This window comes from Schistocerca americana, chromosome 4 (genome assembly GCF_021461395.2).
Source record: "Schistocerca americana isolate TAMUIC-IGC-003095 chromosome 4, iqSchAmer2.1, whole genome shotgun sequence".
Lineage (NCBI taxonomy): Eukaryota > Metazoa > Arthropoda > Insecta > Orthoptera > Acrididae > Schistocerca > Schistocerca americana.
The window spans coordinates 309,622,015-309,646,548 of record NC_060122.1 but is presented as its reverse complement, the minus strand read 5'-3'; the positions used below and the strand labels follow the sequence as shown (position 1 = coordinate 309,646,548).

The following is a 24,534-nucleotide window of genomic DNA, read 5'->3' as shown; positions in this document are numbered from 1 at the left end:
GCAACATTGAGGAAGCGGTAAGAAAAAAAAAGGAAGAGAAATGTTGGAAACGGAATTAAAATTCAGGGAGAGGAAATAAAAACTTTGCGGTTTGCCAGTGACAGTCTGTAAGAGACTGCAAAGGACTTGCAAGAACAGTGGAACCGAATGGACAGCATCTCGAAAAGAGGTTATCAGGTGAACATCAACAAACGTACGAGTAAAACAAAGGACTTGTAGTCGAATTAAATCAGATAATGTTGATAGAATTATATTAGGATATAATAAATTAAAAATATGAGATGAGTTTTGCTATTTGGGCTGAAAAATGATTGATGATGAGAGAGGATATAAAATTCAGACTGGCAACAGCAAGAAAAGCGTTTCTGAAAAAGAGGAATTTGTTAACATCGAATGAAGGGTGGAAGATAAGTATTTCAGACAAGGAGAGAACAGAAGCTTTTGAGATGTGATGCTACAGGAGAATGCGTAATATTAGATAGCTAGATAGAGTAACTAAGAAGTAGCTACTGTACTAAATCGAATTGGTAGAAAAGAAGTTTTGGTTCAACTTGACTAAAAGAAGGGGTCTGTTGAAACATTCAGAGGTTTCAAAGAGTCGTCAATTTGGTAATGAAAGAAAGGGGCAGAGGATGTCAAAAATTTTACAGGGAGATCAAGGCTTCAATTCATTAAGCTTGTTGAAATGGATGTACGTCGCAGAAGTTACCAAGAGATGAAGGGGGTTGCACAGAATAGCATGGAGAGATGCATCAAACCAGTCTTCTTAATGAAGAAAGCAATAAGAGCAGAGTTTATTCATTGCACTGCATACCTCTAAAGCCGGACACAGAAATGAATTATGATACCTGTCAGGCACTTGGAATCGTGCTCTCCAAATTCTAGTAAACAGTTTCCTTATGAAGACACCTACATCAAAATTCCTCGGCTGGTTAGGCGGACCTGCGTGTCGCACGCCGTCGAGTCACGACCAGGCGGAGATTTTTCGCCTCACAGCCACCGGGCCAAATTTGCAGTGGGCAACGGCGCCGTGGTTCTGCGATAGCATCAGGTCTGGTCCGCAGCGCGAACACAGGCTGCCGGACGTGACAGCTCCGTCGTCCAACCGTGAAGGGTGGAAAGTCTGCGCTATCTCTGATGCTTCCTTACGACGGCGGTGAAGGCACAACTGTCTGGTCTGACACCTTTTACCAGCACCATCCTGGAGGACCAGGAAGTGAAAATCGAGAATGTTATAAATTTCTTAAGCGGAGTATTTTCCTCGTCGCTCTAGTTTCACAGGCCACGACGCCATCGATTTCTCAAGATTACACGCAATCCCAGCTACACAAAAGTGGTGAAGGCAGGCAGGCATGGACAGAGGAAACCTATATAGATACTGGGTCACAGCTATAAACTGGTAGGCTGAAGTCATAATATTGCCACATTCTGACACACTTCAGTTGCTAACAGCGGCCCTACATTATGGGCCGCGAGTGCTTATTTTAATTTTATCATCTATCTGATACCATGTGACGATACCAGTGACGGACATGAATTTTATGTGCCTCTCTTGTTGACTTTAAGGAGACAGATCAGGTGATCATGATACGAGTGAAACAAAACAGATATCTGTGATCATACACTTTCTTGGTTTTTACACATGTGAAACTTTGGATCGTTGTAACCTCCAAGGTGACCATTTCATCGCCCATCATATCCCTATTTAACTTTGCCGTTGAGTCAGACGAAGCATCACACTGAAGGTACCATATATCTCCTTCAGTGGAGTAATAACAATTTCGTGTGGCTTAGTGACCTGCTGGAGGCCACTTAGGAGACTTGCGTGTCCCTAACCTACCCCATTCAAGCAAGCTGGAAAAGGCGACTTCAGCTTAACGGGGAATCCGAACCACGTGTCGTTTCTAGAGACCCCTCGCATCGTTGAGAGATGAAGGCTATGTTAAAACGCAGATTCAAAAATCCTTGCTCCGAGCGGGATCGATCTCGCGAGCTCTCTCGGTTTTACTGCCAAACCACATTTATTATATTTTTATGAACAGGCCCAGCGTCATTGGAATAGTCTTGGAGCGACAGTATAGAGAACACAGGACATATAAGCTTCTTTCAGTCTTTTGTTATCAACTCCAAATCCTGCATCAGCAGTAGCCTCATCATGGACGAACCAGAAACTCATCTACAAGTTGGGAAAGAATTCAAGGTATTTTCCTGGACTATTAAATTGAAACGACAAGATATGTGTATCAATTTGTTCCGATGCAAGCATTTATCCTTCTCAGTACTAGACCCATGAGCGCGCCAGCTCGATCGTACGCCTACCAATAATCCAATCTTGAATACCGTAACTCAGTTCTTGTTGATTTTTTTTATAAATGGAACGATCAGCCAAATAAATATGAAAGCCTATAGCACTTAGCCACGGTATTCGTAATGTGAGACAAATACCGCGGTAGTCTCTAATTTGCTTTCCGTTATCCAATCTGCAGTTTAGTCTCGACGCAAACAACACAATCCAGGAAATATTTGGAGATGAGTAGAAATGGTCATTGCATATAATCAACAAGAACACGGTACTGCACGGTAGCCAAGAGAATTATTGGAGGTATAAAATCACATCTTTTATGCTTTTGTTTCCTTTACAATTCAGGAATCCAAATTTGGGACGGCTACGTGGAAGAACCACGTAGCGACTGGTATTAAAATACTTGACATCATCGACTCCGCACTATATCGTCATACTAACATGGTTCTAACAATTTTATGCACGCTACCACTTAGTGTAGCTACAGAAGCAAGTACATCTTCAAGCCGTCGGTTTCACAAGACTTCGCTTAGAGCAACCGTGGTGGGAAGACTACTCATTGCCCCTGCCTTGCGTACCTACCAGGACACTGAGATTGCGTAGGAACTTCAGGAAGTAAATTAAACATGGCGTCCCATACTAAGACCACTGCACAACAGTAGTGGCGGACTGTCAGAAGAGAGTAATGAGGCGGGTTTTCTGCTCAAACAGTGCGTGATTGAGGTACGTTCCCAGTTTTGGCGCCATTTTAAAGTTGGAAAAAAAGGAAGAGAGATTAGGCAAAGAGGTTATTAGAGCGAGAACACAAGCTCGGATTAGGGAGGGACGAGGAAGTAAACCGGCCGTGTCCTTTCACAGGAACCAACGCGGCATTTGTCCTATGCAACTTGGAAAATCACGCAAAACCTTAACCTGGATAGTAGGACGTTGAACTAAACCGTCCTCTTCTCGGGGCGGGTTGTGTAGTAGGGCAGAGATTATTCCAATGATGGCCGACCGGTGTGGCCGAGTGGTTCTAGGCGCTTCAGTCTGGAACCGCGCGACCGCTACGGTCGCAGGTTCGAATCCTGCCTCGGGCATGGCTGTGTGTGATGTCCTTAGGTTAGTTAGGTTTAAGTAGTTTTAAGTTCTAGGGGACTGACGACCTCATATGTTACGTCCCGTCAGAGCCATTCCAATGATGAGGAAGTTCACGCATCGGTTCTCATATTGCATGGTGTCCAATGACCAGAGGAGACTTTCTGTCGCTGAAGAATTCAATGATTACTAGAACGTTCTGACCGTCGTTTACAGAAACCAGATGATCATATTGAGATATAGTGTCACTTCGAATTGTAGCGCAGTCTTCAACACAAGTTATTGGCCTGCCATAGTACAAGGAGCAGGCAACTGGAAACGAGACGGATAGATGACGAAAGTTAACTATTTTTCTTATTTCAAAAGTGATCCTTACATCCATTAATACTTTTACTCCACTGACAGACAAGCCTTCACGAAAAAAATGTATGCGATTGCCTACGGAATCATGGTTGTATACGGACGTGCGCCTGTTCGTCCGAAGCAAATCGCCGATGACGAACGTCTTACTTCAGAGTTCCAAAAATATGTAAATCGCATGGAGTGAGATAGAGACTGTACGCAGGATGTGCAAGGGCTTCTCAACGAAACTTCTGCAGTGTACTCGAAACGACGTTGGCAACATGAGGAAGGACCCAATCACGGTTACGTTTTTTTCTGACTGGTTTGAAACGTGATGCGGCCCGCCACGAATTCCTCTCCTGTACCAACTTCTTCATCTCAGAGTAGCACTTGCAACCTACGTTTCAGTTATTTGCTGAATGTGTTCGAATCTCTGTCTTCCTCTACAGTTTTAGTGCTCTACAGCTCCCTCTAATACCGTGGAGGTCATTCCCTGACGTCTTAACAATCTCCTATCATCATGTCTCTTCTAATCAGTGTTTTCTACATATTCCTTTCCTCTCCGATTCTGCGCAGTACCTCCTCATTCCTTACCTTACAAGTCTACCTAATTTTCAACATTCGCCAGTATCACCACATCTCAAATGCGTCGATTCTCTACTGTTTCGATTTTCCCACAGTCCATGTTTCACTACCACACAGTGCAATGCTTCAGACGTACATTCTCAGAAATTTCTTCCTCAGATTAAGGGCTATGTTTGATACTAGTAGAGTTCCTTTGGCAAGGAATGCCCTTCTTGCTAGTGCTAGTCTGCTTTTAATGTCCTCCTTGCTCCGTCCGTCATTGGTTGTTTTGCTGCCTAGGTAACAGAATTCCTTAACTTCATCTACTTAGTGACCATCAATCCTGATGTTTTCTCGCTGTTCTCATTTCTGCTACTTCTCATTACTTTCGTCTATCTTCGAATTACTCTTAATCCATATTCTGTACCCATTAGACTGCTCACTCCATTCAGCATATCATGTAATTCTTCTTCTCTTTCACTCAGTGAATCGTATAAATGTCCTTCCACCTTAAATTTTAGTTCCATTCCTGAACCTTTCTTTTATTTCCATCACTTCTTCTTCATGTACCACGGTTATATACATAGGTATTCGGCAACATGTTTCCATGAAACCATTGACCGTCTTGTCTCACGGTGGGATAAATGTACTAAGAGTTACAGTGATTACCTCTGAATTAATAAATAGTTTGTTTAGTTTTTCCCCATCTCTCTGTTTTTCATGTGACTGCCACTTACAATATGTAATTTAAACTTTCCATCGTTATGGCAGGGGGGAAAGCATTCGTCTGATGAAATAATAAATAAATTATCTTCTGGCAGCAAGGATGGTTTTCATTTTCTTTACTGCTTTATCGATTTCGGGACCATCTGCTCCGACTCCACGTGCACCTTGTAATATACATTGGGGCTCCTAGTCCCGAAACCAATAATGCAACAACCGACTCTCAAAACTATTCTTGCACCTAAGGCTAATTTATTTACAAATTCAATACGTAACTTACTTTTCGAAGTCCCCACGTAGTAAAATATTTTCAAATAGTAACAATAGGCGATTTCATTTTGTCCTCTCAATTGTATCTATTAATACAGGGTGAATCAGGAGGAAAGGTACATGCTTTGAGGGTTTTGGTATTGGTGAATCTGAACAAAAGACGTGATATGGGCAAACGCCCTACTCCGAGTAGTTTCCGAGACAGCACTCCTTTAATGTCAAATGGCTCTGAGCACTATGGGACTTAACATCTGAAGTCATCAGTCCCCTAGACTTAGAACTACTTAAACCTAACTAACCTAAGGACATCATACACATCCATGCCCGAGGCAGGATTCGAACCTGCGACCGTAGCAGCAGCGCGGTTCCGGACTGAAGCGCCTAGAACCACTAGGCCACAACGGCCGGCCATTTAATGTCAGTTTTATATGTTATTCTTGAGTAACTCGCAACTAACGAGAACGTGTTGCAGTATGAAAGTAAATTTCATAAAATTCCCTACAAAAATGACCTATTCCGTTTTTCTCTAGGGCTAACACTTTGCGGGAAGATAGCGAGAGAATACTGAACAGCTCACGCGACGCTCGTGCTCTGTGGCATAGGTGGTTTTCTAGATTGTTTCTGGAGGCCACTTTGAGGTAGTTTCCTCGATAGGCCACAAATGTCACCTATCAAACTATTCGTCTCGAATTCCTCTACACTGCTGTGGCACATTGTAAGTAATGACAACGTACTGAATAATACGGAAAATAAATAACAGTGTACATTAAAGGTATGTTATCTCTGAAACCATTCGGAATAGGGCATATGACCATAAGAAGCTTCCCGTCCGCTGTGGCCGAGCGGTTCTAGGCGCTTCAGTCCGGAACCGCGCTGCTGCTACGATCGCCGGTTCGAATCCTGCCTCGGGCATAGAAGTGTGTGATGTCCTTAGGTTAGTTATGTTTAAGGAGTTCTAAGTTCTAGGGGACTGATGACCTCAGTCCCATAGTGCTTAGAGCCGTCTGAACCGCAAGAAGTTATATGTTCAGAATCAGCAATACTGTCACCCTCAAAGCATGCACATTTCCTCCTGAGTCACCCTGCGTATTTAAAACATTGATTTAGTTTATTGTTATTGTTGTTGTTATTAAAAATTCTGGGAGTGTTTTGAATATTTCATTGTGATAGTTGTTGTTATTAGAAATCCTAGACATATGTAGCGCTCTGAAACAGAGTAGCGTAAAGCTAAATTTGCGAGGAGAAGAGGGAGAATTTAAAATGGAAGGAATCTACGAAATGACGAAAAAAGAAATAATAAAGGAAACTGTTACTTATAATCCGTCTTTATTGCAAAAATGTTTTTTTCACATGACCGGTTTCGGTTCGTCTAGAACCATCTTCAGACCTGCAATTTCGGTTCCTCCTGTAAGCGAAATTGCAAATCTGAAGATTTTTCTAGAGGAACCGAAACCGGTCATGTGAATAAACATTTCTGCAATCGAGATGGATTACAAGTAACAGCGTATAAAAAGTGATTGAGCTATCCCTGCAGACATTATGTCTGTTTTTGCAATTGAAGGAAACGTTGATGAAGAAATGGATTTTGAAAATTTCACTAAATTACGTACAAACTTTGCCTCCCTCGGCATCGAACTCGATATCCGCGCCTGTTTAAAAGTGTCGACGACCGAATTTTCTCTAGCCCTTCGTAAAATTGTAGCCCTTCGTAAAATTGGTGCTACGCTTGATAACATCAGAATCTATCAAGTAATGACGGGGGTGGGGGGGGGGGGGGGGGCGGCAGGATGGCCTTCCATTCTCGAAAACTGGAGTCACTTACTGCCATGATTGACAGGTTCGAGGGCAGTACATGCGCAGCCACTTAACTAGAATGGCGGGCTGACTTGCGGCGTGCCTACGATGGCAAGAACCAGGGCACCGCCACTCCGCTCGGTCACTTGCATAAGCGAAAGTTATATCATGGGCAGTCCGGCTACCGTCCAAGTAGGTTACTGGCCGCCGGACAAGCCGCGCTACATACGACCCGCCACTGGAGCGGCTCTCCAGCCGCTGAAGCCGCTGCAATACCACGCACTACGACCTTCCAGTAACCCGTACGGGACTGCTCGATAGTATCGTGCGGGTAGCTTTGTTTTCTCCGCACAACAGATAAATTTAGTCTCTGTTGATACATTGTGGACATGGGACAGCGGCTGGGCAATTATTTAACAATGAAATTGGGCAAACAGACGTGCAATTTAGAAGCTTTTTTATTTTATTTTCGCTACCAGTTTCGGCAATTCATTATCCCATCTTCAGGCCCCATAAGCACCTCTCAAAAATAATCGATATATACATACTGGGGCCATATGTTTTGGATGTCGTGAATTCTCAAGTGCTTTCCTCGAATACTTGCAGTTGGCGTCGTGTCTTCGAGGGAAGCACTTTGGGTATTCACGACATCCATAAACATATGGCCGCAATAAGATAATATCGATTGTTTTTTACGGGTGCATACGGGGTCTGAAGATGGGAGAATGAATTGCCGAAACTGGTAGCGAAAATAAAAAAGAATAAGTTCTCAATTGTCTCAATCGGAGCGGCCGTGCGGTTCTAGGCGCTTCAGTCTGGAGCCGAGCGACGCTACGGTCGCAGGTTCGAATCCTGCTTCGGGCATGGATGTGTGTGATGTCCTTAGGTTAGTTAGGTTTAATTAGTTCTAAGTTCTAGGCGACTGATGACCTCAGAAGTTAAGTTGCAGAGTGCTCAGAGCCATTTGAACCATTTGAGCCAATTGCACGGCTATTTGATGAATTTCATTGCTAAATAATTGATAAATTTGTCTGTGACAGTAACTCCCGTTTCGAATTTGTCACTTAAAAAACTCTTTCAACAATCATATCAAAAAATAATAATTCATTAACTATAGTACGAGGGTTGGGACTTAAATAGTGACAACTATTTATTCACAACCGATACAAAAGAGTTACATATTTGCACCTGTTACTGTCCTTCAAAGTAGTCACCAGCGTTGTATAGAACACGTTGCCAGCGATGTGGAAGGCGTAGTATATCGTTGGCAGAGCCCGTTCTGTTGATGGTGCGAATGGAGCGGTCTAAAGTTATGGTGATTCTTGTGAACGACTGTGATGGTGTTATCCTAATGCATTACGTTCATCCACGGCAGACAGTCAGTGCACAGTATTACTGTTCGTTTTCGGAGCATCATTGCGACCAGCCTTGCGAAAGAAACGGTGACACTTTCTACGCAACCCACCCATCATTTTGCACGGCAATGCGCGGGCGTCCGCAGCTCGTGGTCGTGCGGTAGCGTTCTCGCTTCCCACGCCCGGGATCCCGGGTTCGATTCCCGGCGGGGTCAGGGATTTTCTCTGCCTCGTGATGACTGGGTGTTGTGTGCTGTCCTTTGGTTAGTTAGGTTTAAGTAGTTCTAAGTTCTAGGGGACTGATGACCATAGATGTTAAGTCCCATAGTGCTCAGAGCCAGCCGGCCGGTGTGGTCGTGCAGTTCTAAGCGCGTCAGTTTGGAACCGCGTGACCGCTACGGTCGCAGGTTCGAATCCTGCCTCGGGCATGGATGTGTGTGATGTCCTTAGGTTAGTTAGGTTTAAGTAGTTCTAAGTTCTAGGGGACTGATGACCTCAGTAGTTAAGTCCCATAGTGCTCAGAGCCATTTGAACATTTTTTTTGCTCAGAGCCATTTGAATGCGCGGGCGCATACAGCGCAAGCTGTGGCTGCTCTGTTCGGTCGATGGGACTGGGAAGTACTGTACCATCCACTATACTCCCCAGACTTAAGTGCTTGTGACTTTGATTTGATTCCGAAGATGACGGAACCACTTCGCGGCATTCGCTTCACAACTGTTCCAGAGATTCGACAGGCAGCAGACCGCTCCATTCGCACCATCAACAAAACAGGCTCTGCTATGAGTATACTACGCTTCCACCATCGCTGGAAACTGGTTCTACACAACGCTGGTGACTACTTTGAAGCCGCGCGGGATTAGCCTAGCGGTCTCGGGCACTGCAGTCATGGACTGTGCGGCTGGCCCTGGCGGAGGTTCGAGTCCTCCCTCGGGCATGGTTGTGTGTGTTTGTCCTTAGGATAATTTAGATTAAGTAGTGTGTAAGCTTTGGGACTGACGACCTTATCATTTAAGTCCCATAAGATTTCACACACATTTTGAACAACTACTTTGAAGGTCAGCAACAGGTGCAAACATGTAACTCTTTTGTATCAGTTATGAATAAAAAGTTGCCTTTATTTAAGTTCCAACCCTCGTATTTTGGTCCAGAAATTAGCCTCATTAAATGGTTTGCAGAAAACTGATATCCAGCAGCCGTAAGTTAGTGAAATAATTTCATTACGATAACAGTTCTTCAGGGCTCTATACATGAACGAGGTAAGCCACCTCGTCGTTTGTGCTTACTGTAAGAACCACTACATTAACTGGTTCCCGTTGGTATCTATACAGTCGACGTGGACACTTCACACATCTAACGACATCAGGAGAGAAGTGACCACGTCTGCTGTGAAAATACCTACGAAAACCTCTTATAACGTGGTTCCTTTAGTTCACTCAAACGACTGGACGGCTTATCTGGTTCTCGTATAGGGGCCTAAAAATGGCGCCTATGAGACAGCGAAACTGGTAGCGTAATATAATTATTCCACAAATTTACGGCTGTTGGATATGTCTTCTGCAAGTCGTCAACTAGTCCAAATTTTCCATTTATGCAGGACAGAATTACAGAATCATTATATTTTGGTGACAAATATTTTTCCCAACATCTTCGTACATTCCGCATACTATGTGCCAGCCTTTGCCTGTTACGACATCCTTCTCTTCCTTGGCCAACCAGAATTCTGCTCGCTACTGGATTACTCTCGCTTTGTGATATAATCTGGTGCAGTTCATTGTGTCAAGATATGCAGTCAATTTTTTCATGTTGTTTCTGAGTTTGTTTCTTGCGTTCTTGCCTCCAGTATTGTTGTTTCTTAATCTTTCTGCTCTAGCAGAAGCTTTCATAGTTCTAAGAAACATCTCAGCTACCCGGATCTGCGTTTCTTGTCGTTTGTAAGAGAGCCGCAACTCACTTCAGTAAGGTAGTGGGCGGGCAAACAGCGTCATTACCGATACTTTTCGTAGTTATGGTACAAGTATCTGTTTGTCTACCGCATTTATTTCCAGTTTTTTCTAACCTTCTTTTCTTGTGTATGTGCTTATGATATTCGTGCGTGGTATAATAACACCCTTCTTCTGTTTGATGCAGATCTTTTCTAATCCCTTTGTCCCAACTTTCCCATACAAGTCCTATCCACACGAGTTGCGCCTGGGCACGAACTGTAAGTACCTACTTCACAACGGAGAAAGTTGTTGCACTTAGCATACGAAACAGGGCTGCTTAGGCATACAGTCTCTTTTCTATAGAAAGAATGCTGAACTTCGTGCAGATCGCACTAGTGGGACGGCATGCAGAAATGTTTCGATATGTGGAAGAAGCGAATGAAAGCGTGTATGGATTTAAATGGGATTACCTCTGCAGACAATTGCTTCTGATTGAACATATTTGGGAAGAATGCAAGTTTGGAGCACTAGTCTCGTTCAGTTTGTGTCAAATTTCGTACACATTTTCAGTGCTGCTTTCTGATACACTTGAAAGCAACGACACGGAAACCGAATTACTTAAGGAAAAATTTCAGTAAAAGAGCACTGTTATCTAATAAGAAAATCGTTTTGTGCGTGCAAGCTTCAATCGAAATCAGTTTAGCAACACCTTTTACAGTTACAAATAGTGATTTCTACTTTTTCTATCCTAATGCATTACGTTCATCCACGGCAGACAGTCAGTGCACAGTATTACTGTTCGTTTTCGGAGCATCATCTGCGACCAGCCTTGCGAAAGAAACGGTGACACTTTCTACGCAACCCACCCATCATTTTGCACGGCAATGCGCGGGCGTCCGCAGCTCGTGGTCGTGCGGTAGCGTTCTCGCTTCCCACGCCCGGGATCCCGGGTTCGATTCCCGGCGGGGTCAGGGATTTTCTCTGCCTCGTGATGACTGGGTGTTGTGTGCTGTCCTTAGGTTAGTTAGGTTTAAGTAGTTCTAAGTTCTAGGGGACTGATGACCATAGATGTTAAGTCCCATAGTGCTCAGAGCCAGCCGGCCGAAGTGGCCGAGCGGTTCTAGGCGCTGCAGTCGGGAACCGCGTGACCATTACGGTCCCAGGTTCGAATCCTGCCTCGGGCATGGATGTGTGTGATGTCCTTAGGTTAGTTAGGTTTAGGTAGGTCTAAGTTCTAGGGGACTGATGACCTCAGAAGTTAAGTCCCATAGTGCTCAGAGCCAATTGAACCATTTTTTGAATAAGTTTACGGCAGATTATGCTTTTATTGTTATTCCCCAGCTGCACTGAGATGATAGCAACCCCCAGTCGGACTTACGTCTTTACGAAAAGAAAGAATGTCGACACTGTCTGGTAGATTGTAACTATGTGTCGAGCCAGAATTCAAACCAGGGCCCTCTGCCTTTTGTGCGCAAGTGCTATACTGACTAAGCAAACCAAGCAAGACTGACAAACCGGTCGAAACACCTCCACTTCCGGCAGTGTCCATTCTCCTACCTTCTAAATTACACAGAAACTCTCTTGCATACCTCGCGGAACCAGCACTCCTCGACGAAAAGATACTGCGGAGAAATGGCAAAGGTGCCAGCTGCGAGTCCCACGCCGGCACACCGTTTTAATCTACACTTTCAATGTACTAGATTAATCAGCACACCCTCCGGTGCAAAGTGATAATTAATTCTGGAAACAATCCCGTAGGCTGAAGCTGAAGCTTTTCTCTGCAACACCCTTTCTTCCAGGAGCGTTAGTCCCACAAGGTACGCAGGAGGACTTATGTGAAGTGGGGGGGGGGGGAGGGGGGCGGTATAGGAAATGAGGTACTGGGGGAAGTTCATTTGTGACGGCGGTCCGTGAATCGTGCCTGGTTAGCTCAGTCGGAAGAACACTTGTCCACGAAAGCCGAACGTCCCAGGTTCAAATCGCAATCATGGTTCAAATGGTTTAATTGGCTCTGAGCACTATGGGACTTAACAGCTGTGGTCATCAGTCCCCTAGAACTTAGAACTACTTAAACCTAACTAACCTAAGGACATCACACACATCCATGCCCGAGGCAGGATTCGAACTTGCGACCGTAGCAGTCGCGCGGTTCCGGACTGCGCGCCAAGAACCGCGAGACCACCGCGGCCGGCTCGCAATCATGCACACAGTTTTAATCTGTTAGTAAGTTTAAATCAGCTCGCACTCCGCTGCAGTGTAAAAAATCGTTCTAAGACATACTTTTGGTTTGTCTACGCGTTCTCCCATTTTGGCGCTAATCAGATGTTGTTAACTGCCAACACTGAAAAAAGAAAATCTTCAGAACAGTCACTAATTTCGTTTCGTTTGCAAACGATGTTATTCCCCAAGCTGTTATCAAAAGGACTGGTCCAAAGCTGGCTATACAGAAAATGCTCAGCAAACATAGTGTCAGGGCACCGGCTACGGATTCCTGTGGTTCGGAGAAGAAGATTCTGCCGACTGGAGGGGTCAACGGCACGAGGGCCTTGAGCGCGCTGGCGGGGAAGGAGGCGAGGCAGTGGCTGATGGCCGGCCAGCAAACGGGGACTCGTGATCCGGCGGAGCGTGGCTAACCGCAGCCCTGGTGCAGACGCGGAAACAGCCTGGCGGCCTAACACAGTTGCCCTCTCTGCTCTTCGGCATCATTACATTGTCACAGACAGTAATATACAAAGGTTTATAATTTATATAAAAAACAGCTACCAGCTACCAGCTATATAAATTATAAACCATAAGTACAACAGCCACGTTTCTCAACATGTCGACTTTCGACAAAATAGTAGTAATATACAAGTTTAGACCTGACAGCCGAGCGCATTAACGGGCCGCTTCCGGGATCCAGCTGTGCGAGCCTACCGCAAAGCGAATCCGCTTCACGTATTAACAAAGGGAGCTGGTGATCCTGCCAGTCTGGATGGGGTTTTTAGGCGGTTTCCCATATCCAGCTAAATAAATATGGGGCTTCGACCCAAGTCCCACTTCAGATACTCGCTACGCAAACATTAACAAAACTTTATCACCCCTGAACATGAGATTTACTCTAGAAGCAGACAGATGGGGTAGACCAATTCCGTCTCGTGGTTATGGTTACGTCAAAAGGCCGATCGAGCCATTTCGTTGGTTGGTTTTTTGGGGGAGGAGACCAAACAGCGAGGTCATCGGTCTCATCGGATTAGGGAAGGACAGGGAAGGAAGTCGGCCGTGCCCTTTCAGAGGAACCATCCCAGCATTTGCCTGGAGCGATTTAGGGAAATCACGGAAAACCTAAATCAGGATGGCCGGACGCGGAGCCATTTCGTGTCACTAACGCTGCCAAGATATATATTGTACACTATAACAACACCGACTATGTAAAGACACGGGGAAAGACGAAGAAAAAGAAGAAGAAGAATATAAGAAGACTAAATACGGTAATCAAAGGTCATGAGTCTTACATTCACCACGCAGGACGGAATCAGTGTACCCCATCTGACTACGTATAGAGTAAACTCTAAGTGAGTATGTGAAAATTTGCAAAGGTTTGCGCAGCGTATATCTGACGTGAGTGCGATGTAGGTACCAGCCCAGCATTAACCTAGTGTAATGTGCGAAACCACCTAGGAACCACATCGTGGATGGCCAACACACTGGCCCTCGTCGTTAATCCGTGACGCCAGGTGGATTCGAACCAGGGCCGGCGCGCCTCCTCATGCCGGAAGCGCTCACTTCATCTCGCTCTGCTATTCGCGGGTGTATGTGAACACAGGAGACAATCACTGATATTTCTTGAAGTGCACCAGAGAATCTTTATCTGCCTATGTACTTATGATAGTACGAGTATATCCAGTGTGCTCAGAAATTGTCTGAGATGCTTGTAGGGATGTTGCAGGGCAAGTTGTACTGAGATATGAATATTACTATATATATACTGATGGTAGTCCTTATTCGCAATTGCGAATTCATTTGATGTGTATGTATGTATGCACATTCCACATTCTCTCCTAAACCACTGAATTGATTTCAACCAACCTTAATACACACATCACTTACCGTCTGGAAATTAGCACTACGGGGGTACGAACAACCTGATTACTATAGGGGTGTAGGTAAAAATGCGGTGAAATAGAAGCATAAATTAGGAACGGCTGCAGTATTTTGCAACTAAATTTGGTATTTACGTTATTCATTGTCTGTATGTAAATATTGTAGGGGTAACATACTTTTACCACACCTACAGGTGGCAGATGTGTTAAGAAGCCTTGAAACGTATAAATCTTCGATGAAGACCGATATTAGTATCGAATCTACAGTATTCGGGGTCGCTGGGCTCAATGATGACAGTACTGATGACGTTCACCCCTAAGGTATGGTGTGGGAAGCGTTGCAAAGACAGTGGTATATTACCACATCTCTGTAACACATGAAGGATCTAGCAGTGTACTTCTGCATATTTGGTCTCTTCTCTAGACACAAAGTCGAATAGCAGGACGCCCGCCGGCCGAAGTGGCCGTGCGGTTCTAGGCGCTGCAGTCTGGAACCGCGAGACCGCTACGGTCGCAGGTTCGAATTCTGCCTCGGGCATGGATGTGTGTGATGTCCTTAGGTTAGTTAGGTTTAACTAGTTTTAGGGATCTAATGACCTCAGCAGTTGAGTCCCATAGTGCTCAGAGCCATTTGAACCAAGACGCCCTTTCTATCTAAAAACACTGTAGCCATAACCTTTTCCGTGCTCAGAATATTTTTCCTCTTTTTGGTTTTGTTATGAACTGTGAATGATCCCATGCCATTCACGGGAACTTTGTTTCTCGACTTTTATGCGAAACCCAGGTCTCGTCACGAGTAACTGTGTAGTTCAAAACTCCTCGCCGTCCTTCGCGTACCAAGACAAAAACTTCAATACAGCTACCATAATTGTTTTTTTTTTCCCTGTTCATTTGTCACACTTTTATATAGCTCAATTCCTCACACGGAAAATGAAATTTCAGGAAACTACAAGCTCATCCATCAACAGTGAAACGTCTTACCTTTCAGAATTTTTTCCTCAGTCCTTGAGTTTGGCTGGCTCTGAGCAATGTGGGACTTAACATCTGAGGTCATCAGTCCCCTAGAACTTAGAACTACTTAAACCTAACTAACCTAAGGACATCACACACATCCATGCTCGAGGTAGGATTCGAACCTGCGACCGTAGCAGTCGCGCGGTTCCGGACTGAAGCGCCTAGAACCGATCGGCTACCACGGCGGGCAGTCCTTGAGTTCGTCGCAACTGAAGGCGACCTGATCTTTCTTCATCGTGAATATTCGTTCGTCTGCATAGTGCAGCATTTTCGAACTGAATCTTCATTCATCACGTTTCCGTGAACTTCGCTGATGTGTCTGTAAATTTCGATAGGAGAGACTGTTTCACGCATTCAGAAACCGTATTACAATACGAATCTCACACTTCGTAGAACTGTTATTTTGTGACACATTTTAAAATAGCACAAATAAAAAGTGAACGACAGTAACTGTTCGTTGTTAGCGTCACGCTAGCACCAACTGTTGGGAAAGTACATGACGCAGCGATGGGGATGGGGTATGGGGGTGATGTGTGTTGATGGGGGTAGAGAGCAATGGTTGGAAAATTGCGCCGGTCGCACCAGTGTTTAAGAAGGGTAGTAGGAGTAATCCATCTAACCACAGACCTATATCATTGACGTCGGTTTGCAGTAGGGTTTTGGAGCATATGCTGTATTCAAACACTATGAATCACCTCGAAGGGAACGATCTATTGATACGTAATCAGCATGGTTTCAGAAAACAACGTTCTTGTGCAACGCAGCTAGCTCTTTATTCGCACGAAGTAATGGCCGCTATCGACAAGGGATCTGAAGTTGATTCCGTATTTCTAGATTTCCGGAAAGCTTTTGACACCGTTCCACACAAGCGACTTCTAATCAAGCTGCGGGCCTATGGGGTATCGTCTCAGTTGTGCGACTGGATTCGTGATTTCCTGTCAGGAAGGTCGCAGTTCGTAGTAATAGACTGCAAATCATCGAGTAAAACTGAAGTGATATCAGGTGTTCCCCAGGGAAGCGTCCTGGGACCTCTGCTGTTCCTGATCTATGTAAATGACCTGGGTGACAATCTGAGCAGTTATCTTAGGTTGTTCGCAGATGATGCTGTAATTTACCGTCTAGTAAGGTCATCCGAAGACCAGTATCAGTTGCAAAGCGATTTAGTAAAGATTGCTGTATAGTGTGGCAGGTGGCAGTTGACGCTAAATAACGAAAAGTGTGAGGTGATCCACATGAGTTCCAAAAGAAATCCGTTGGAATTCTATTACTCGATGAATAGTACAATTATCAAGGCTGTCAATTCAACTAAGTACCTGGGTGTTAAAACTACGAACAACTTCAGTTGGAAAGACCACATAGATAATATTGTGGGGAAGGCGAGCCAAAGGTTGCGTTTCATTGGCAGGACACTTAGAAGATGCAACAAGTCCACTAAAGAGACAGCTTACACTACATTCGTTCGTCCTCTGTTAGAATATTGCTGCGCGGTGTGGGATCCTTAGCAGGTGGGATTGACGGAGGACATCGAAAGGGTCCAAAAAAGGGCAGCTCGTTTTGTATTATCACGTAGTAGGGGAGAGAGTGTGGCAGATATGATGCGCGAATTGGGATGGAAGTCATTACAGCAAAGACGTTTTTCGTCGCGGCGAGATCTATTTACGAAATTTCAGTCACCAACTTTCTCTTCCGAATGCGAAAATATTTTGTTGAGCCCAACCTACATAGGTAGGAATGATCATCAAAATAAAATAAGAGAAATCAGATCTCGAAAAGAAAGGTTTAGGTGTTCGTTTTTCCCGCGCGCTGTTCGGGAGTGGAATGGTAGAGAGATAGTATGATTGTGGTTCGACGAACCCTCTGCCAAGCACTTAAATGTGAATTGCAGAGTAGTCATGCAGATGTAGATGTAGATGTAGACGTGTAGGTAGGGGTTGGTGGGGGGGGGGGGCATATCGTTACTCGTCACATCAAAACGTTCATTACCTTTAGAATGATGCTCTTAGTAACATTATTAATTAAAAAATTGCTCTGTAGATTTTAATGCGACGACAACCCTTGGGTACCTGTACTTTGGCATTCAAGTTTGGCGTTTTCGCAACGGCCATCTTTCCGGCAGAATTCCACCGTCCTTACAGGAAAGCCTGATCAGCAGGCCGTGTGCCTGGACCGCCGGCTGCTTACGTAAGGGAATCTCCCGGCTCGGTACGTTCAGCAAGAGGCCGCCCCACATCTGGCAGCTACCCGCTACCTGCTCCGTCTGTTGCGCAACGCCTCTTACCCGCTTCGACTGGCACACCACTTTACTGGAGCCGGGGGCACCAGTTATGGCCGGATTCGAGAATCTTCGCTATGAAAGTGCTAGCTATACATGCTTTTCGCACTCTCTGCCTTGGTAATGACTAAATAGGAACAAAAACGCCCAAGGAACACCCCACCCCCGCAACAGCACCGTTTGCGGCCAACTGTACTTCGTTACATCCGCTGGTGAAAGATGTTCAGACCGATCTGAAACAAGTACTGGACCAGTTGCTGTGTAACATATTATAAACCGGTAAGGAAATCGGCCGTGCCCCTTCAAAGGAAATATCCCACACTTGGGCTTAAGGTGGTTTAGGGATATCATGGAAAAAGTAGATCTGGATTACCAGATGGGAATTTGAATCCTTTTTCTCCAGAACGCGAGTGCAGCGTGTTAACCACTGTGGTTCAAATGGCTCTGAGCACAATGCGACTTAACTTCTGAGGTCATCAGTCGCTTAGAACTTAGAACTAATTAAACCTAACTAACCTAAGGACATCACACACATCCATGCCCGAGGCAGGATTCGAACCTGCGACCGTAGCGGTCGCTCGGCTCCAGACTGCAGCGCCTAGAACCGCTCGGCCACTCCGGCCGGCGCTAACCACTGCGCCATTATTAGAGGCTACACCACAAAAATTTTCAGAATCCTTTTCGGAAGGTAATACACTATATCAACGGAAGGGATTCTCGTCTGTGACCGATGAAATTATGCTTGAGTCTGATTTGGAAAACCGACGTATCTTAAAGAAAGGGGTCTGTAGCAGACGGGTGGAGAGACAGACAGTCGGATAACAAATTACAATTTTTTTTTCGGTTGGTGTAATGACAAATTCACAATTTTCGGATTTTTCCTTTACTTTTATTATGTAATTTTGATTTTGCCGAATTTCTTGATTCTCGGTCACCGGAAAGTACCGTATAGGTTTTGATGAGTGAGTTTTCGAGCATCAGAACATGTGACATAAATGGCCGTATCTTTTGATTGCATTTACTTAGAAGCTTCAGTTTTTTACACCCTCGAGTAATAATAGACCTTTGTGTGTGACATAAGTTCACACATGCTACATCTATGCGTCCTTGAGAAAAATGGTTTTTAACAGACGGGCAGACAGACACAACGACCGACAGAGAGTTGGACAATGAAGTGAGCCTGTAAGAGTTCTATTCTTACAGATTAAGGTACAGAACCCTAAAAACAGTATCCTCGTAATGCTGCTGTACACAGAGCCTCTGTAACGTGCACCAGACTGAATGTGCAAGCAATGAAATTCTGGGAAGATTACAGCTCTAGCACCTCGAGCCCCTCCCCGATGTTATTTAATCTGTAAATTAAGCAAACCGTTACAAAAACCGAGAAGAAATTCAGTAACGGAATTAAAGTTCAGAGAGAAGAATAAAAACGTTCAGTTTTCCCCATGACATTGTAATTCAGTCAGAGTCAGCAACGGGCTTGGAAGAGCAGTTGAACGGAAAAGATACTGTGTTGAAAATGAAGTATAAAATAAATTTATTTCACGTCTCCGACCACAAACTTGTTAGATCCTCAGACTACTGGTTTCCGTTAGCTATGACCATCTTTAGATCTGTTTAAAAACATATCCTGATATAATGGAGCCGTGTTGCTATGGCACTATTATATTAGGACTTGTTTTTAAACAGACTTGAAGATGGTCATTGCTGACCGAAACCGATAGTCTGGGGACCTAACAAGTTTGTGATCAGAGACGTGAAATAAAGAAATTTATTCTACAGTTTCTGGATCACTGTTCCATTAGCGACCACGTCGCAGATAGAGAAGCGATTATAAGATGAAGATCAACAAAACTAAAACAAGTACAGTGGAATGTAGCCGAAATAAACCAGGGCATGCTGAGGGAATTAGATTTGGAAATAAAACACTAAAAGTAGTACATGAGATTTGCTACTCGAGCAGCAAAATAACTGACTATACACGAAGCAGAGAGCATGTAAAATGGAGACTACTAATAGCAAGCATGGAATTTCTGAAAAAGAGGAATTTGTAAACGTCGAATATAATATAAATGTTAGGAGGTCTTTTCTGGATGTATTTGTCTGGAGTACGAAAGTGACAGGTGGACGGTAAACAGTTCAGAGGAGAAACAAAAATAGCCTTTGAAGAGTTCTGAAGATCAGATAGGATCAAGTAACTACTGCGCGAGTACTGAACACTATTGGGTGAAAAGAAATTTATAGTACAACTCTATTCAAAGAAGGGATCGAGTGATAGGACTCATCCTGAGACATGAAGGAATCATCAACTGAACTATGGAAGGAAGTGTGGAGGGTAACAATCGCAGAAGCAGACCAATGCTTGAGAACTGTAAGCACGATCAAACGGATACAGGTTGCAGTGTTACGCAGAGGTGAAGAGGATTGCACAAGAGCCTTTTTAATACAGTAACTACTATATGGCGTTGTAAGAATGACTGAAATAGTAGTCAGTTCCTGTTAAAGAGATTCCATTGCTTGATTTGCACTTCACATGTTAAAGTGAGACTATGCAGTTATTCAAAATGTGGGATAAAAATGCTAGGGATTACATTAGGACTTATATTCAAAGTTTCACCTAAATCAAGTATAGGGACGCAGGTGTACATTAAAACATGTGTGAAAAGTTCGTGCTTTCTCCGTGATGTTATTACAGTCGTTAGGCAAATATAGTGTACGAGAACAGTAGGAGAAGAGAATAGAGAGATACATTATCATAGTGTTCAAAATAAATGGTCAATTTTCGATGTTAGTTCAAGCGGCAGACGGCAACTGGGCATCTGCTTGTTATGAGTTTTCTGATATTCTGACAGAACATTGGTTATATACATTCATTGTTACAACGGACTTCTTTCTTCACATGAAAGGTACCATTTAGGTGCAAAACTTACCGAGAGGTGGACACTAGAAGACAATACGAAGACTGTACGCATTTCAAATACGGTGGAAATGTTTCTTTCATCAAGAATGGAACTCTTAACCCATTCCAAAATTTTTTTTCTGGCGAGAGGTACTGCGAGGGTAAGTTTATTACTTTGTGTTTTTGTTTGATAAATGAACAAACAACTTTTACAGGTCTGCTGACTGCTCTACTGATTTACAGTAGTCGTGATTAGTTTTCACTTAGCAACCACAGTGCAGATCTTATGAAACCAATGTATCAGGCCAAGCAATATGCTGTGACGATAAGTTCCCGTATACTTTCTCCGTATTGAGCATTTCGTCTTGGATTGCCATGGTCTCTGGTCTTTGCATAGACATAAAACGCGAATGTATCGAGGCTTTTGCTGACCTACGCGTAGAAAAGATGTCTGCAACAGCCGTGTCAGGTTTAATGACTTCTTACCAACACACTGTCAACTGATGTGGATATGACGAAAGAACCATTAGACATTCGCCTAAGCTCTACTGATTACAGCATAGTATCGTATTTCCACCACCTTAGACAAGAAGTTTTGTCTTGGCGACCAAGAGGTGTGTATAATCATTAGTATGCAAACGTCCAGCTGATATGGCCAGAGAAGCTAATTACGCAATATTCAATGTTCAGTAGGTCAGCGTAATTTTGAGTACCGTTAGCCGCGTAATTTCAAATACTGTTAGCCGTAGTGTAATGTTCATTGCAGCACCTTTCTCAGCTCTGAACTGTTTGTACACGCTGCTATACCTCTGTTTACATAGACGTTGGTAATGGCGGTCAGGCACGGCAGATCGCGTTCTGCACTGCACGCCAGAGCATGTATCTCGGAATACGCCCGTCTCCTTGCGTTCCAGTAGCAGCCAGCGGATAGATATTTCACCATGCAGCTGATTCTATCGTCTCGCAGGGCAGTAGCAGAATTTACTGCGGGGGTGGATCTCTTCGCATATTAGCTGAAACGCACAGGCTGGTAGACGTGTGTTCAATATGTAACTACCGATATATATGCACGCGCAATTGTACTTGTACATACAATATTGAAGCAACCATAAATTGGTTAAAGAATGCAGCATACATGGAGATTTACCAGTGAAATTTCTCCGCTAAAGAACACTCGTTAAGCTCTGTAACTGAAGAATGAACAGTAATCTCTAAATATCTTTAATATATTATGCAGCACTTAAAAATGTATAACGCTGCACAAAGCACAGCTCACAACAACAAGTGGTGGAAATTGCTTATGGCGGTCTCTATTGAGCGTTCCTTCATTTGATTTTAAAATCAGACACTAAATTGAAACACCGACCAACACATCATGTGATTCCAGGTAGGCCTACACTATACTCTTCGTACAACACTCTCCCCTACAATTTACTATGACACATATGAACGTTTACGCTCGTTCCGTTTACAGATGGAGGATAGAAGCACAAAGGAATCGTTTTTGAGGGCAAATTTCATCATTTTGTAAGGATGACTTTCAGCCATCAGTTGCAAATTAATTTTACTTTAAATAAAATCTTCTCGGTTTCTAACCAGCGCCAATTCGAATAAAATTCTCGAGCTTTCGATGGGCATCTCCGCCATCGTCGTCAGGAGTAAAAAGAAAAAAAACGCCTCGCCTATCGATTCATCGTGCGTTTTTTCACTGGAAGTTCTCCGTAGACATTATGCAAGCGCCTCTGAATGTCTGCGATGCTATGCTTTTCGCCCGTGGTTTTACTCCTGACAACGATGGCGGAGATGGCCATCGGAAACTGGAGATTTTATCGAATTGGGCGGCTTGAAAACCGAGAAGATTTTATTCAGACATGCTGCCTCTAAAAACTCCGGCGACACATCTTTTATTTCGCTTTACCCTGTTTCAACGAAATTAATTTGTCATCTTCAGAAGCTTGGTTTACCATACACCAGTATCTTCTTCATAGAAGGATAACGCCATGATATGTTCAGAAATTTACATGTTGTATGTGATTATTTTAAACTCTGTTAGACAATTTACCATAACTGAATCACACGTATGTTCCTTGCTGCTAGCACAACAGATACATAGATGTGATTCAGTTACTGTAAACTGTCAAACAGTGTCTAAAATAATAACATACAATGTGTAAATTTCTGAACATACCATGGAATTATCCTTGTATGAAGAAGATATTGATCTCTGCTAAACTAAGATTCTGAAGATAAATTAATATGTCGAAACCGATAGAGCATAAAAAAATTTATCCTGAAAAAATAGTACTGTAGTTGCTTAAAATTACAGCCATGAATAAAATATCATATTAAACTAGTTGCTAACTTTTCTAGTTAACTTGCACAGGTCATCCCGTGATTTCTCATACCTCACTCGGATTATTCCATGTAAGTGCTGCAACGTTTTTATTTGTATGTCTAATGAGGATGCTCTCTCTGTAGTGTCTTTGTGGAAATAGATTACCATTTCTTTCCTGCGACGTAGCGGCGTATTATGGGTGGGTTGTAGGGCTTCTATTGTGAAATTTACCGTAGGAGATGTTTTCTCAACATATATGAAGAAAAAATCGAAAAATTACTGTTGAACTAAAAGAATGTAGAGAACGAATTTTTAGCTAGTTATAAGTATGAGGGGTGTTCTGTAACTGCTGCAATACATTTTTTTCTGAAAACAGGTTGGTTTTATTCTTGACTTCAGTAAACTATGTTATTCCCCAATCTTTTGGCTACAAAAACCTGTTTTTCAACGTCATCTCAGTTCAATGTGTTCGCCTTGCGCTACCTTACTATACGGACGCAGGGTTCCACTCGTCGACGTAGGAGCCAACGTCTTACTGCACCAATAACCTCCTCATCGTCCACGTACTGCTTCCCGCTTCATTGAGACAAACAGATGGAAGCCAGAAGGTGCGAGATTCGGGCTGTAAGGTAGGTGAGGAAAAAGAGTCCAACGGAATTTTGTGATCTCCACTCGCGTGTGCAGACACGAATCCATGTGTTGCGATGGAGAAACGAATAAGTTGAAGTCGTTTCTTCAGTTTCCTGAGGATAGCACAACAAATTTAATAGTTGCAGTATGAGGAGGGCATTAAACAGAATAACGCCCTTCAGTGTCCCACAGGATCGTCGCCACGACTTTATCGACTTTGACTGTGGGTTCGAACTTTTTTCTTCGGAGGAGCGGTTGCGTGGCGCCACTCCATGTACTGTCGTCTTCCTCCCGGTTCGAAGTGATGAACCCTTTTTCATCGCCTGTGACGGCGTTCGACAGAAACTTGTCGCGATAAGCCTTGTAACGTACAAGGAATTATGCAGATATATTCCTTCGTTGTTCTTTCTGGTCATTTGATAGGCGGTGAGGAACCCAGCGGACACGAACCTTTGAGTACGCGACTGTGTCAGCACCACCAATAGAGATGTCCAGTTGTGCAGGGAGGTCTTTGATCGTGATTCGTCCGTCAGCCCGAATGAGAACGTCCGCACGTTCCAATACTGCAGGAGTCACAGCTGTGTGCGGCAGGCCTTCACGCGGGAGATCTGACAGGTTTTCCGCGACCATGTTGCGATGACGGCAGACTCCTGGCCCATCGACTCGCCGTGCTTTTGTTCACTTTCAGGTCTCCGTAGACGTTCTGCAAGCGCCTATGAATGTCTGCGGTGCTCTGGTTTTCACCAGATGAAGCGCAGTAATAGCTCGCTGCTTGCAACGCACCTCCGTTACAGAGGCCATTTTGAAAGATACGTAAGGCGGTCTCACCAACTGGAATTTCATGACACTATAGGGACTGAAGCGGGAATATTCCACGATGCCCCACAAAAAATTTCGCATTTTTCGAAGTGAAAGTGGCCGAGAAAAAATGTGTTGCATTACCTATTGAACG

The 24,534-nt window shown here is 43.9% G+C and overlaps 1 protein-coding gene across 1 annotated transcript in view; it reads right to left on the bottom strand.

The window, feature by feature from the left end:
• The window catches only part of LOC124613440 (WW domain-binding protein 11-like), a 184,704-nt gene that overhangs the window by 59,460 nt on the left and 100,710 nt on the right, over positions 1-24,534 (bottom strand). The gene's annotated exons all lie outside the window — the stretch shown is intronic.